This window comes from Macadamia integrifolia, chromosome 1 (assembly GCF_013358625.1).
Source record: "Macadamia integrifolia cultivar HAES 741 chromosome 1, SCU_Mint_v3, whole genome shotgun sequence".
In the NCBI taxonomy this organism is placed as follows: Eukaryota; Viridiplantae; Streptophyta; class Magnoliopsida; order Proteales; family Proteaceae; genus Macadamia; species Macadamia integrifolia.
The window spans coordinates 8,747,909-8,760,808 of record NC_056557.1 but is presented as its reverse complement, the minus strand read 5'-3'; the positions used below and the strand labels follow the sequence as shown (position 1 = coordinate 8,760,808).

At 39.0% G+C, this 12,900-nt stretch overlaps 1 pseudogene; it reads right to left on the bottom strand.

The window, feature by feature from the left end:
- Positions 1-8,094: 8,094 nt before the first annotated feature.
- Positions 8,095-9,685, bottom strand: LOC122058789 (annotated as a pseudogene).
- Between the last annotated feature and the right edge of the window lie 3,215 nt (positions 9,686-12,900).

Below are 12,900 nucleotides of genomic sequence, written 5' to 3'. Positions count from 1 at the left end.
ATTTATCCTATTTCTGACAGCCAATGGGTAAGCCCAGTTCACGTAGTGCCTAAGAAGTCTGGTGTGACTGTAGTTCCTAATGCCAATAATGAGTTGATCCCTACCCGTGTCCAAACAGGATGGCGTGTGTGCATTGATTACAAGAAGTTAAATGCGGCAACCTGGAAGGACCACTTCCCATTGCCATTCATTGACCAGATATTAGAGAGGTTAGCTGGACATGAATACTATTGCTTTCTTGATGGATATTCCGGCTATAACCAAATCCCAATTGCTTTAGAGGACCAACATAAGACCACTTTTACATGCCCATATGGAACATTTGCTTACAGGCGTATGCCCTTTGGGCTTTGCAATGCCCCTGCTACGTTCCAACGATGCATGATGAGCATTTTTTCTGACATGGTCGAAAAATTCTTAGAAGTATTTATGGATGACTTTTCAATTCATGGGAATTCCTATTCTGAATGTCTTCATCATCTTTCCCTAGTTTTGAAAAGGTGCATATCTAAGAATTTGGTTTTGAATTGGGAGAAATACCATTTTATGGTTAAATTTGGTATTGTTTTAGGCTATGTAACATCCGAGGAGGGAATTAAGGTAGATAGAGTCAAAGTGGATTTAATTGATAATTTACCACCTCCTCAATCTGTTAAGGATGTTCGGTCCTTTCTAGGGCATGCAGGCTTCTACAGAAGGTTTATTAAGAACTTTAGTCAGTTAGCCCGACCTCTCACCTCATTACTTGTCAAAGATCAGACTTTTGAGTTTTTCAAAGAGTGCCTAGAATCCTTCAAGCAACTTAAGAAGGAGTTGACCAATGCACCCATTGTTCAACCACCTGTTTGGACTGAACCTTTTGAACTGATGTGTGATGCTTCGGATTTTGCCATAGGAGCAGTTTTAGGTCAAAGGATTAATAAGTTACCCACTGTCATTTACTATGCTAGTAGGACCTTAAATGATGCACAACTCAATTATACAACCACTGAAAAAGAATTTTTAGCATTAGAAAAGTTTCGGTCTTACTTAGTTGGCTCACATGTGGTGGTGTATACTGATCATTCTGCCCTCAGATACCTAGTTCAGAAGAAGGATGCCAAAGCCCGTCTCATTAGGTGGGTTTTACTTTTGCAAGAGTTTGATTTAGAAATTAGGGATAAGAAAGGAGTTGAAAACCTAGTTGCAGACCATTTATCCCGGCTTCCCAATTCCTTGACTGTTGATTCTCCAGTCAACGAGAACTTTCCAGATGAACAATTATTTGCAATGTCCAGTGAACCATGGTTTGCTGACATTGTCAACTTCTTAGTTTCAGGTGTGACTCCGGATCACTGGTCCACCCAAGATAAGTATAGGTTTCATTCCCAAGTTAAGCACTTTTTCTGGGATGATCCTTATTTGTTTAAGATATGTCCAGATCAGATTATCCGACGATGTGTTCCTGATCATGAGCAACATTCCATTCTCTCTTTTTGTCATGATCATGCATGTGGTGGACACTTTGGACCTAAGAAGACTGCCGCAAAGGTTCTCCAATGCGGATTTTATTGGCCCACTCTTTTTAGAGATGCTTTTGATTTTTGCAAGGCTTGCCCTGCCTGCCAGTCTTTTGGCCGTATCAATAAAAGGAACATGATGCCCCTCAACCCTATTTTGGTAGTTGAGATCTTTGATGTATGGGACATCGATTTTATGGGACCATTCCCTAATTCCTTTGGGAATTTGTACATACTTTTGGCCGTTGATTATGTTTCTAAATGGATAGAGGCCATACCTTGTAAATCTAATGACCACAAAGTGGTGGTCCAGTTTCTCAAAGAGAACATTTTTTCCCGCTTTGGTGCACCACGTGCAATAATTAGTGATAGGGGTACTCATTTTTGTAATCGGCCTTTTGAGGCCTTAATGAAAAAGTATGGGATCACCCATAAGTTATCTACCCCTTATCACCCCCAAACTAGTGGCCAAGTGGAGGTGTCTAATAGGCAGATCAAACAAATCTTGGAGAAAACTGTTAATCCCAACCGTAAGGATTGGTCCCTTAGGCTCATTGATGCCTTGTGGGCCCATCGGACTGCATTCAAGACCGACCTTGGTCAGTCTCCCTACCGTTTGGTGTATGGGAAAGCTTGTCACTTACCAGTTGAGTTGGAGCATAAGGCCTTTTGGGCCATTAAGAAGCTTAACTTTGATTTGTCTGATGCGGGAATTCATCGTAGGCTCCAACTATCTGAGTTGGAGGAACTTAGGAATGAAGCCTATGAAAGTTCTAGAATTTACAAGGAAAAGACCAAAGCTTTCCATGATAAACACATTCTGCGTAAATCTTTTGCAATTGGTGATAAGGTCTTATTGTACAACTCTCGATTGCATCTTTTTCCTGGTAAGCTTAGATCCCGATGGGATGGCCCATTTATTGTTCATAATGTATATCCCCATGGGGCTGTGGAGATTTTGAATCCAGGAACAGGGGTAATTTCGAAGGTTAATGGTCAGCGTTTGAAACCGTTCCTCGAGTTTCCCACTACTAGTAGTGAAGAGGTCATGGATCTCCATGAACCTCTTTACACTGATGATTAACTATTAATCAGGTATGACCCCCTTGCATTGTCTTTGCTTTTAATTTTTTCCATGCATTGAGGACATTGCATGACTTAAGTGTGGGGGAGGGAAACCAGTTTTTGTTTTTTTTTCTTTCACTTTGTTTTGTTTGTTTTTCTTTTTATTTATGAGCTTGCTAAGGATGAAGTCCTACTTTGGCTTTTGGCTAATGATCATACCATTCGGTTGCTTGATGTATGAAAATAAAATTTTTGATTAAGGTACCCATTTTGAACGTATAAAAACCCTGTTGAGAAGAAAGAAACAAGCATGTGTCTTGAGATGGGACTTTCTTTTGAAAAATAAGAGACCCCTGTTTTATGGTGATGGACCATATGTAAGTCTGTGGGTTCCTTGTACTTTTGATTTGGAGTTGAGACTTTCTTTTTAATTTGGCATGGGTTGACAAATGCACAATTTTAAATGAAATGTGAAATGTGGTATAAAGAAGAATAAGAGTTGATTCCCTTGGAACTAGACAGGGCATTGCGCCTCAGGAAGCGTGGTGTCTTGATCGAAATTCCTTGGGAGGAAACTTCTGAAGTAACTCTAGCATCACTACCTTTGTGGACATATGCAAAAAGCGAAGCTACATAGTAACTTGGGTGTCTGGTGTTTGCTCCACCATGTCATTCAAGCCAAAAGTAGTGGAGTAGAATAGAGTTTATTAAGCAGAAAAAAAAAAGAGAAAAAAAATGTGCAAATGTCATTATTGCTTGGTAACATGTTTGGTCAAAAACACTCCAACGCCTTAGTCATTGGTTCCCTATTTCTTCACAAGTGGTTTTGCCTTAAGATAAGGATGTTTTGGAAGAGACGAGGTGAGTTCCAAATTAAGAAATATGCTAGTGCCTGGAATTGATAAAGGGTAATAAAAGTTCAAGTGTGGGGGTCCCTTGTAAGAGAAATTATCTTTGCTCCGGATCGGTATGAGCCTTACCTTTAGCCAAAGTTGGGATTTGTTTATTCTGAATTTTGGGTGTATATTCACTGCAAACACCCACGAGACACAACTCGTCCACTAGGGGTGACCTAGGGGTTTAAAGGCTTGTTGCACATGCTAAGTGCAACCGTGATTCCTACGAAAGTGAGTTAGGTTTTTTTATCTTTATTCTTTTTCTTTTTGTTTTGCTCGAGGACTAGCAAAGTCTAAGTGTGGGGGAATTCTGATGAGCACATTTATGTGTGAAATCTAGGGTAGTAAAACATGCATTTTACATATTTAGAATGGAGCTACCTTGGGTTTTACTCTCTTTTTGCAGGTTTTATATTTTCAAGGCCTTAAGGACTATCGGGAGCTATATCTTCAATTTTACACGTAAAGAGGTCCTATTTCTTTCCATGGTTGCGAAGAGGATGAAATTCTGAGCAAGATGGACGTGTTCAATTAAAAGTACACATTCGTTTGGTCACCCGTACAAATGATTATTCTTTTTCGGGTCAGAAAAAGAATAATGGATCAGAACTGAACCGAGATGCAGAACCAGCCCGTTTGCAATTGTCCCAGAGGTACAAGGAATACTCCAAATGCCAACAAGGATCGATGGACCACATCTTTAAGTGATTAAAGATTTGTTTTTGGTAACAACAACTACCTAGCTTAGTTGGTGAGCTATGGTGTACAAAATTCTCTTGCTCACCAAGAGGTCTCAAGTTCGAATCTTATGGTTGTTTTTTTTAGAAGATTTTGTTGAAGATTTCCTGCTTTTCACTCACTTAAAGCACTAAGGGCATGGAGGGGATTTCCACATCAAGTTAGAAGCAAGCAAAATCGTGGAAGCAAGAAGAGAAGAAAAAGAAAAAAAAAAGGAAAGCAAAATCGTGGAAACAAGAAGAGAAGAAAAAAAAAGGAAAGAGAAAAAAAGGGGAGAACCAAAAATTGTCCAAATCTTCTCTCTCCTCCACATCATCACCAAAGATTGTCCAAATCACACAAAGGAAGAAAAAAAATCGTCCCTAGGAGAGAGAAAAAAAGAAGAAAAATAAATTAGAAAAAAAAGGAAAGAAAATAAGCAAAAAATTATAGGAAATTTCTCAAAATTTATTTCTCTCTTCTCTCTCCTCCATCTTAGCACTTTTGGACTCAAAAGATCTCACAATCAATTGTGGGTTTCTCTCTTTTAGGAAAGAGAAAATTGTTACCCTACCTCTCCATTCCCTATAAATACAACTCATGTAAGAGGAGGAGACACAATTCATTCTTCTTCTAGTTTTCTTTAGTTGCTCTCTCTCTTCCTCTTCCTCTCTTTAGTTTTAGTTCTTCTCTATTTTTGCTTTAATCACTTTTGTAATAGTTTTTTTTATTTCAATTAATGCAAGTACTCTTTTATTTTTATTCAGTTCTTTTTATGTTTATGATTTATGCAATTGAGTTGTAATTTTTTAAGTTATAGTTCTAGGCTTAGATCTAGGTGACAAGATCACGAGCCGTGGAGCAATTTTTTTTCAAGTTCAAGCATTGATTCAAGTAAGTAGGCTCCTTCAGTAGTCTTCTCTCCCCCCTCTCATTCCCTCTTCTGACTACCATTTCTTTCTTAATTTAGGATTTTTATTTTCAGTCGTTACATTATTGCTATCCCTTTCCCCCAAGGTTCATGGCTAGTGTATGTGTTGGCTTTGCCCCTCCTAGCCATAGAACCATCAATTTATTGCTTTTATTTTAATTGTCTCCCTTTCCCTAAAGCCAAGTAGAGTAAGCCTTGTAAGAGTGACTCTCTGGTCAAGTAGGGAAGCTCATATTATGATGCATCCCTCGGGCTAAGTAGAGAAACCTACTTGTGAGTCTCTCTCTAGCTTTATCCCCTTTCTTTTACTTTATTTTTATTTCAGCATTTTTTTTCCTTTATTTATTTATTTTTTTTTAATTGCGTGGGTTGTTTATTTTCAGTTATTTATTTATTTAATTTTAATTGCGTGGCTTGCGTCTTTAAATTCTTAGATGACGAATGGTTAGGACGTTATTTTTAGGACGGTAATTAGAATTAGATCACAACCATTAATCAGTTCACTTTCGCATTATTAAAAGAAATAAAAAATAAAGTGGCTGCTCTCCCTGTGTTCGACCCGTAGCTACACTGATCCGTACGCTTGCGGTTACATTTTAAATCTCAAACAATGAACAATCAAGGCTTCGTTGGGTTGTAAGAGAAATTGAAGAGAAGGGAAGTGAAATTTTCAACCCTCGTAAAAAACTTTGTAATCATTACACAACATAATTACAAAAAGACAACCCAGTGCACGAGGATCCCGCTACTACAGGGTCTAGGAGGGGAAAATGTGCACAGTCTTACCCCTACTTTGTAGGAGAGGTTGCTTCCAAATTTCAAACTTGTGACCAACATTTATTTATTTATTTTTATTGCTAACAACGAGTATCCAAGCCTTTGGCTTGAGTAGTCCCGCGGGCCCATACTGACACCAAACCGCATGGACCGGGTCATACCGGGGTTGAATGAGAACCATTCAACTTTCATTGAAAGCAGTGAAGAGCACTAAACACCCCAGTGTGAGTGGCCCAAGGTGTGCCTAGTGGGAGTCGAAGCCTTTGGCTTGAGTAGTCCCGCAGGGCCATACTGACCCCAAACCGCATGGACTGGGTCATACTGAGGTTGATTGAAAACCATTCAACTTTTATTGAAAACAGTGAAGAGCACTAAACACCCCTATGTGAGTGGCCCAATGTGTGCCTAGTGGGAGTCGAACTCAGGACGCCCGAGTTTACAACTCGTACTAAGTTCGTTGCTCACCAATTGCGCTACCCCCTTGGGTTGAATAGTTAATTTAATGATTCAAGTAAGAAGATAATTCCCTGAACATGGATTGCAGATACCAATTAGTCAACCACATCACTCTCTTCTTCCTCCCCAAGATGACACCCACCATTCTACCTAGAAAAAGATGACAACCATACCCCCCCCCCCATTTTTTTTATAATAAATAAAACAAAAACCTCAATCTAGTCCATCGTATTCTCTACCTCAGGCACTTTCAAATTTTTGTTTTTGAAGTATGGAATTTCATGTCCACACTTTTGATGTGTCAAATAAGGGCTAGTGTTTTGTCTGTGAGAGGCTCCTACGTCCACACATGGGGATGTACACCCCCAGAGAGGGGCATGGTGGTCATTGTACGTCCATGTGCCATAGGCCTCTCATGGACAGAAAATTTTGTACCTAATTTATAATTGTGAAAATTTTTTTTGTTAGGGGTGGGGGGACTGTAGCCTCTACGCCCAGACACATGGGGCAAATTGACTAGCCTGCCTCCTATGAAATGAAAAATGATTTCTTTGTGGATGCTTCCTCATGCGCTTCCATTGGGCCTCCTCCTGCACATGCATGAATTGCACTTCCCCTTTATAATCTTATTTCTTTGCTCTCTTATTTTGATACATCTTATCTTTTCAGAGAATGTAAAATCTATCATTTCACATATGTATAAAAATGTATGCAATGCAACAATTCTTGAAAATGAATTAATGAGCTTTTTTTTTTTTTTTTTTTTTTTTTTTTCAATTTTTGAAAATTCACTTTTACATTTCACTTAAAGAAAATTTGAAAATAAGATAAGAGATAAGAAAAAGCAAGTTACGTGTTCTAAAAACACCTATATATAGAGATGTCACTCAAACAATTATCCCAATAAATATTTATCTTATCTTTTAAGCAAATCTCAATATGAAAAAAATCTTGAAATCAAACCAAAAGAAATTATTACTTGCGCCATAGGTGAAAATCAAAGGGGCATCTTACACCTTGGGAATGAGGCATATGAAAGAGAGGCTAGTCTTGACCTTTTGATCCTTTTTATTTTGTCCCTTAGCAAAATCCCTCTGCCTAAAAAACATGTCAACATAGGATCTTATAGTAAATCATCCACAAAATTTTAGTCTCATCTAACTATGTGTATGATTCGGAAAACCCCTTAGACTAGGGCAAACCCAAAACCAATTCCTCTAAATAAGAAAAAAAGGCCGTTACCCAGTGCACAAAGGCTTCCCGCACTTAAACAGGGTTCTGAGAGGGTATATAGGTAGACAACCTTTCCCCCTTTACGGAGAGACTGGTTCCCAGGACTCGAACCTGCACCATTGCACAAGCAGAAAGAGCCCATTGCACCAAGCAACGACCCCTAAATATAGTATGGATATGAGAAAAAAATCAACGTAATGGGAAGGCTTACCTTGCTTTCTAGATCAAGATGTTAAATCCTACCAACCTAATGGAATAATTTATATATTTATTCAGAAAGAATGCAGAGCTCTTCAAAACTAACAAAGCCACTAACAAAACAACAAAAACTGATTGTTGAATGAAAATTCGACTCAAGTTACATCACACTCATATTTATTTATTATAGAGGGACTTCGTCCAACCAACACAAAATTACAGAACAAGACGAGAAAATCAACACCCGCCGAGCAAGAACTCAAACACACACGAAACAATGATACTCTTGTTTCACCTAAAAGAAGAAGAAATTAGTCAAGGATTAAGCAGGAAGAGTCTCGTCCATCCCGTTTTTTTCTTCAGACTCCTCATCACCTGATATTTCCTCAAGAGATTTGCCCTTGGCATCAGGCACCAAGAACGTAAACAGTAAGCCCAAGAAGTCCGTCGCAGCTAGCACGTACAACGAGTTCTGCACACCGATACCAGGTGTGTACCCTGCATCATCCAGGGCCTTGATCGGTGATCCTACGGCATACAAGAAGCCGAATGCCCCAACGATTGCCCCAGCCTTACCAGAAGCTGCCGATATACCATGGCAAGTAGACCTGAATCTTGCCGGGAATATTTCCGCAGGCACCACGAAGGTTGTCGCATTAGGCCCAAAATTGGCAAAGAAGAAGGTGAAGGCATACATGACTACGAAGCCAGCATGGTTCGTCTTCCAGTAATTGTAAGGAATGGCAAGACCAAGCATGAAGACCATCATGAAGAAGAAACCCATCAACTGTATTACAAACCTACCAATATAATCAACGAAGGCCACAGTAAACCAATACCAGGAATGGTACCACAAAGAGCTATGATGGTTTGTGCCCTCGCAATCATGTAAGTCTCTTGAAGTGCACTCATGGTACTTGCAGAAGGGATCCAACCAACTGAGCTGAAGATGTCCTTCTGGAACAGACTCTGACTGTAAAAAGCAATGTCTACAAAGAACCATGTTGTGGCGGTTCCAACTAAGTGAAGCCCATGTCGACGTAGGAATTCCTTTGAGAATAACCCAAATGAGTTGGAGGGCTCCATTGCCATCCTCTCCACTTTGTCTTGCTCCACTTCCATCTCCACTTGCTACACCGTCACCATATCCGCAGCCGCCTTTTTTGCATTCCGGGCGACTAGGGCCGTGTAACGAGCAGTCTCAGGCATCTTCATACGCCAATAGTAAGTAAGTGCTGCAGGAAGGGCACCCACCATCAAGATTATTCTCCAGACGAAGTCGGCCTGGAGCACAGTAGAGGTGACATGGTTAAGTTGGTAAGCCGGAGCAGGATAAGCGGCCTTGAATGCTGAAGAAACAATGAGGGTAACGATTCCACCGGCTAAGATACCAAACCCTTGCATAGCAAACACTGATGCGATGAAGGCTCCTCGGGTCTTCTTGTTAGCATACTCAGACATAATTGTTGCTGATAATGGGTAATCACCTCCAATGCCAAAACCTAACCAGAACCTGAAGAAACATAAGGTGGCCACTACTCCTTTGGCTGTAGAACCAAAGGATAAGCCAGAGGCAATGGAGCAGACCACCATGAGCATAAGTGTGACACCATACGCACTCTTTCGACCCATCTTGTCTCCCAGCCACCCGAAAAAGAGCTGCCCGGCAAGGGTGCCAACAAGGGCGACACCATTGAGGCTGAGTTTGCGTTTGGGGGTAATGAACCAGGGCTGGCTGATCCAGGTGTGTAGTAATAAATACGGCCTATCAATTTGGTGACGAGGGAAATGCAGAAGAGGTCGTAGGAGTCTGTGAAGAAACCCATACCAGCAATCACAATTGCTGTGAAGTGGTATAACTGGGTCTTAGCCACATCAAGTGCTTTAAGCACCTGTAGTTGTTCCCTAGCCATGGCTGCTACCAACTTTTTTTCAGACTAGCTAGCAGTAGTAGTTGTTGTTTTCTTGTTACAATCACTTGCAATGGGTTGGTTTTATAGTGTTCTATAGACTTCAAACCTCTGTAATCAAGTGGATCTGAAACTGGAATATGCTTCTTCATAAGTCATACTTGAAGTAACATCAACCATCAGTTCAAGGGCATGAGGCACCCCCACACCCCCCCTCCGGAAGTGGATAATGTTCTAGTATGAGAACCATTCTCGTACAGCTTCTATTATGAGTATAAGTTGATCCACATAGATGGAATCCACCACAGAATTGATTGTTGGATGAATTTCATCTGTATGGATCAGATACAGCCCCATACAAGAATAGTTCTTGTATGAAAATTTGATCCGCTCTCCCCTCCTCCTCACTTCCTTCCTATGTTTACTAGTTTTGGGTTCTAATGGTAGCATTGTTTAGGCCCAATCAGAATTGCCACAGAGGATATTATGACCGAAACCTTTACTTGTAATAAATTTAAACCTGTAATCTAGTTTAAACAAATAAGAAAGGGAATATACATATAGAAGTCATATTCTTACAATTTATATAGTATATAAATATTGATTTATACAGAAAAATATAAAATAGAAGAAATAAGAAATAATATTATCTATGAATAAAGGGATTAACGTGGCTCCTTCATCAGCCACGCATAGCAATCCCATATCTAATATTCATCTATTTCCATTAACGACAAAACTTTTCTTAAGTGTTTTAGGGTTTTCTTGTTCTTCTCTTTCTTCATTATTTACAATTATTATCGACTACATTATCATCATATCATTAATCACCCCATATTTACTGAGCTATTAATCAACTTCATACCTAAAAAATTTTAAAAAGTTGAAAAAAAAAATAGAAAAGGAGAGAGGATATATTCGATGTTGAAAAGTTTACAGTGTTTGTTATATGTGCAGTTTAATTCTTCACCATAGGACCATCATTATATCTCATGTAACAAATCATGGCACACGTTAAATTAAAAGGGCGTATCTAATGCAAAAGGATTTTGTCATTACGGTGTCTGGGAGATGTTGTTTCTTGATTTGAACTCGTGATCACTATGTTGCAATATTTAAGGGCATATTTGGTATTTCATCGACATTCCATCTCTACAACCTACCAATAGTTAGTTCATTATTCGAGTAAGAAGACAATCCCTGCCACATGGATAGCGGATATGAATTAATCAACCACATTACTCTTTTTCTCCTCCCCAACATAACACCCACCCCCAAAAAATATTAAAATAAATAAAAACCCCTCAATCTAGCCCATCCTTTTCTCCCACTCAAGCATATTCCAAGAATTTTCTTATTAACACATTTGAGGGGTCAAATAATTTACTAGTTTTATTATTTTCTCTTTTATTTTGATATTATTTTTCTTCTAAATGAAGATAAAGCCTATCATTTCACATATATACAAAGAATTTATGCAAGACAACAATTTTTGAAAATGACATAATGTTTAGCCACTTTCAATAATTTTTGAAATCCCCCCACCCCCAAAAAAAAAAAATTTAATAAATAACCCTCAATCCAGCCCATTCTTTTCCCTCACTAAAGCACTTTCAAATTTTGTTTTTCAAGTACGAAATTTGCTTAATGAAACCCTTTGAGGTGTCAAATAATTTATACTTTTTTTCCCTCTTATATTATTACATTTTTTTCCTTTTAGTGAAGGTAAAGCCTATCATTTTTCACATATGTAAGAAAATGTATGTAAGACAACAATTCTTGAAAATGACATAATGATTAGTTTTCATAAGTTTTGAAAAATCACTCTTACCTCTAACTTAAATAAAGAAAGAAAAAAGAGACGATTGAAAGAAGATTGCATGTTCTAAAACACCTATAAAGTTGTCATTCGAATAATAATCCCAATTATTATTTATAATATCTTTTAAGGAAACCTTAATATTATAAGAATGACAAAGAAGCATAATGGCATCTAATCAGGTGTTAGAAAAATAATTTTAAATAGATTTTACTCTCCTATCCCCTTTTAATTGTAGTTGCAATACCCCATGATGTATTGCTTTTTTTTTTGCTAAGAATCAGCAAGTGAATTATATTGTAAAGGAGAAAGAATGTATAATACAAGGTAATGCTCAACTATTGAAACCACCTTCGGCATGGCCATCAGCAGAGAAATAGCTCAATCTAGAAAGTAAAAACCCTTCTTATGAAAACCTATATCTCGGTCTCATCTGAGCATCCCAAAGAAGATCTTTGAATAGAAAATTTGGGTGGGGGGGGGGGGGGCGTCCCAAGTTGTTAAAGTCTGAGTGGAGGCTGCATGTTTAGCTAATTTGTCTGTAATAGTGTTGGCCTCCCTGAAACAATGTGAGATTGTCCATGTAGAACTATCCAAAAAGGCCTTGTATTTTTTTTTTTTTTTTTTTGTTAACCAAAGGTGTCCGGGCCAGCTTATGCGCACCTCGACTAATCCTCGGGGAGATTAGCACAGCAACTCACCGCCATGATCTCCACTTAAATCACAGATGCATAGACGGAGAATCGAACCTGAGACCATGCACCTAATCCACACAATCCCCAGTTCACCCTAACCATCTAGGCAACCCACAGGTGGGTACAGAAAAAATAAGAAAACATACACACACACACACACACTCACACAATGCGTACGACAGGGTTCGATCCCACGACTTCCTCTCCTGGGTGCTGGCTCCACAAGCCGAAGCAACCACCACTGTATGATCTCCATTGCTGTTGGAAAAATCCATGGGATAATATTTTGCTGTGTGAAAAATACCACCGCCTGAGAATCGCATTCAATCCACATGTTTTTCCAGCTCTTAGACTTTGCTTGACAAACACCCATCAAGATTGCTTGAAATTCAGCAAAGAAATTAGATGAGACACCAAGATCGCAGGAGAAGCTTCTTATGTGTGATCCTCTACTGTCCCTAAAAACACCCCCTGCTCTTGACCGACCTGGGTTCCCCAATGAACACCCATCTATATTAAGCTTTATGGACTCATGGTTGGGAGGCTTCCAAATAATTTCAAAAATTTCTTTCGACTTCTGAGGGATAATCTTGAGGTGCAAATTCCTGGATAGTAGCAAGTCAGAAACTGATTTCACTGGGATAGGACCAATGCTTGAAAACTCCACCAAATCATAGAGAATACTTTTTATTAGTAGTTGATCA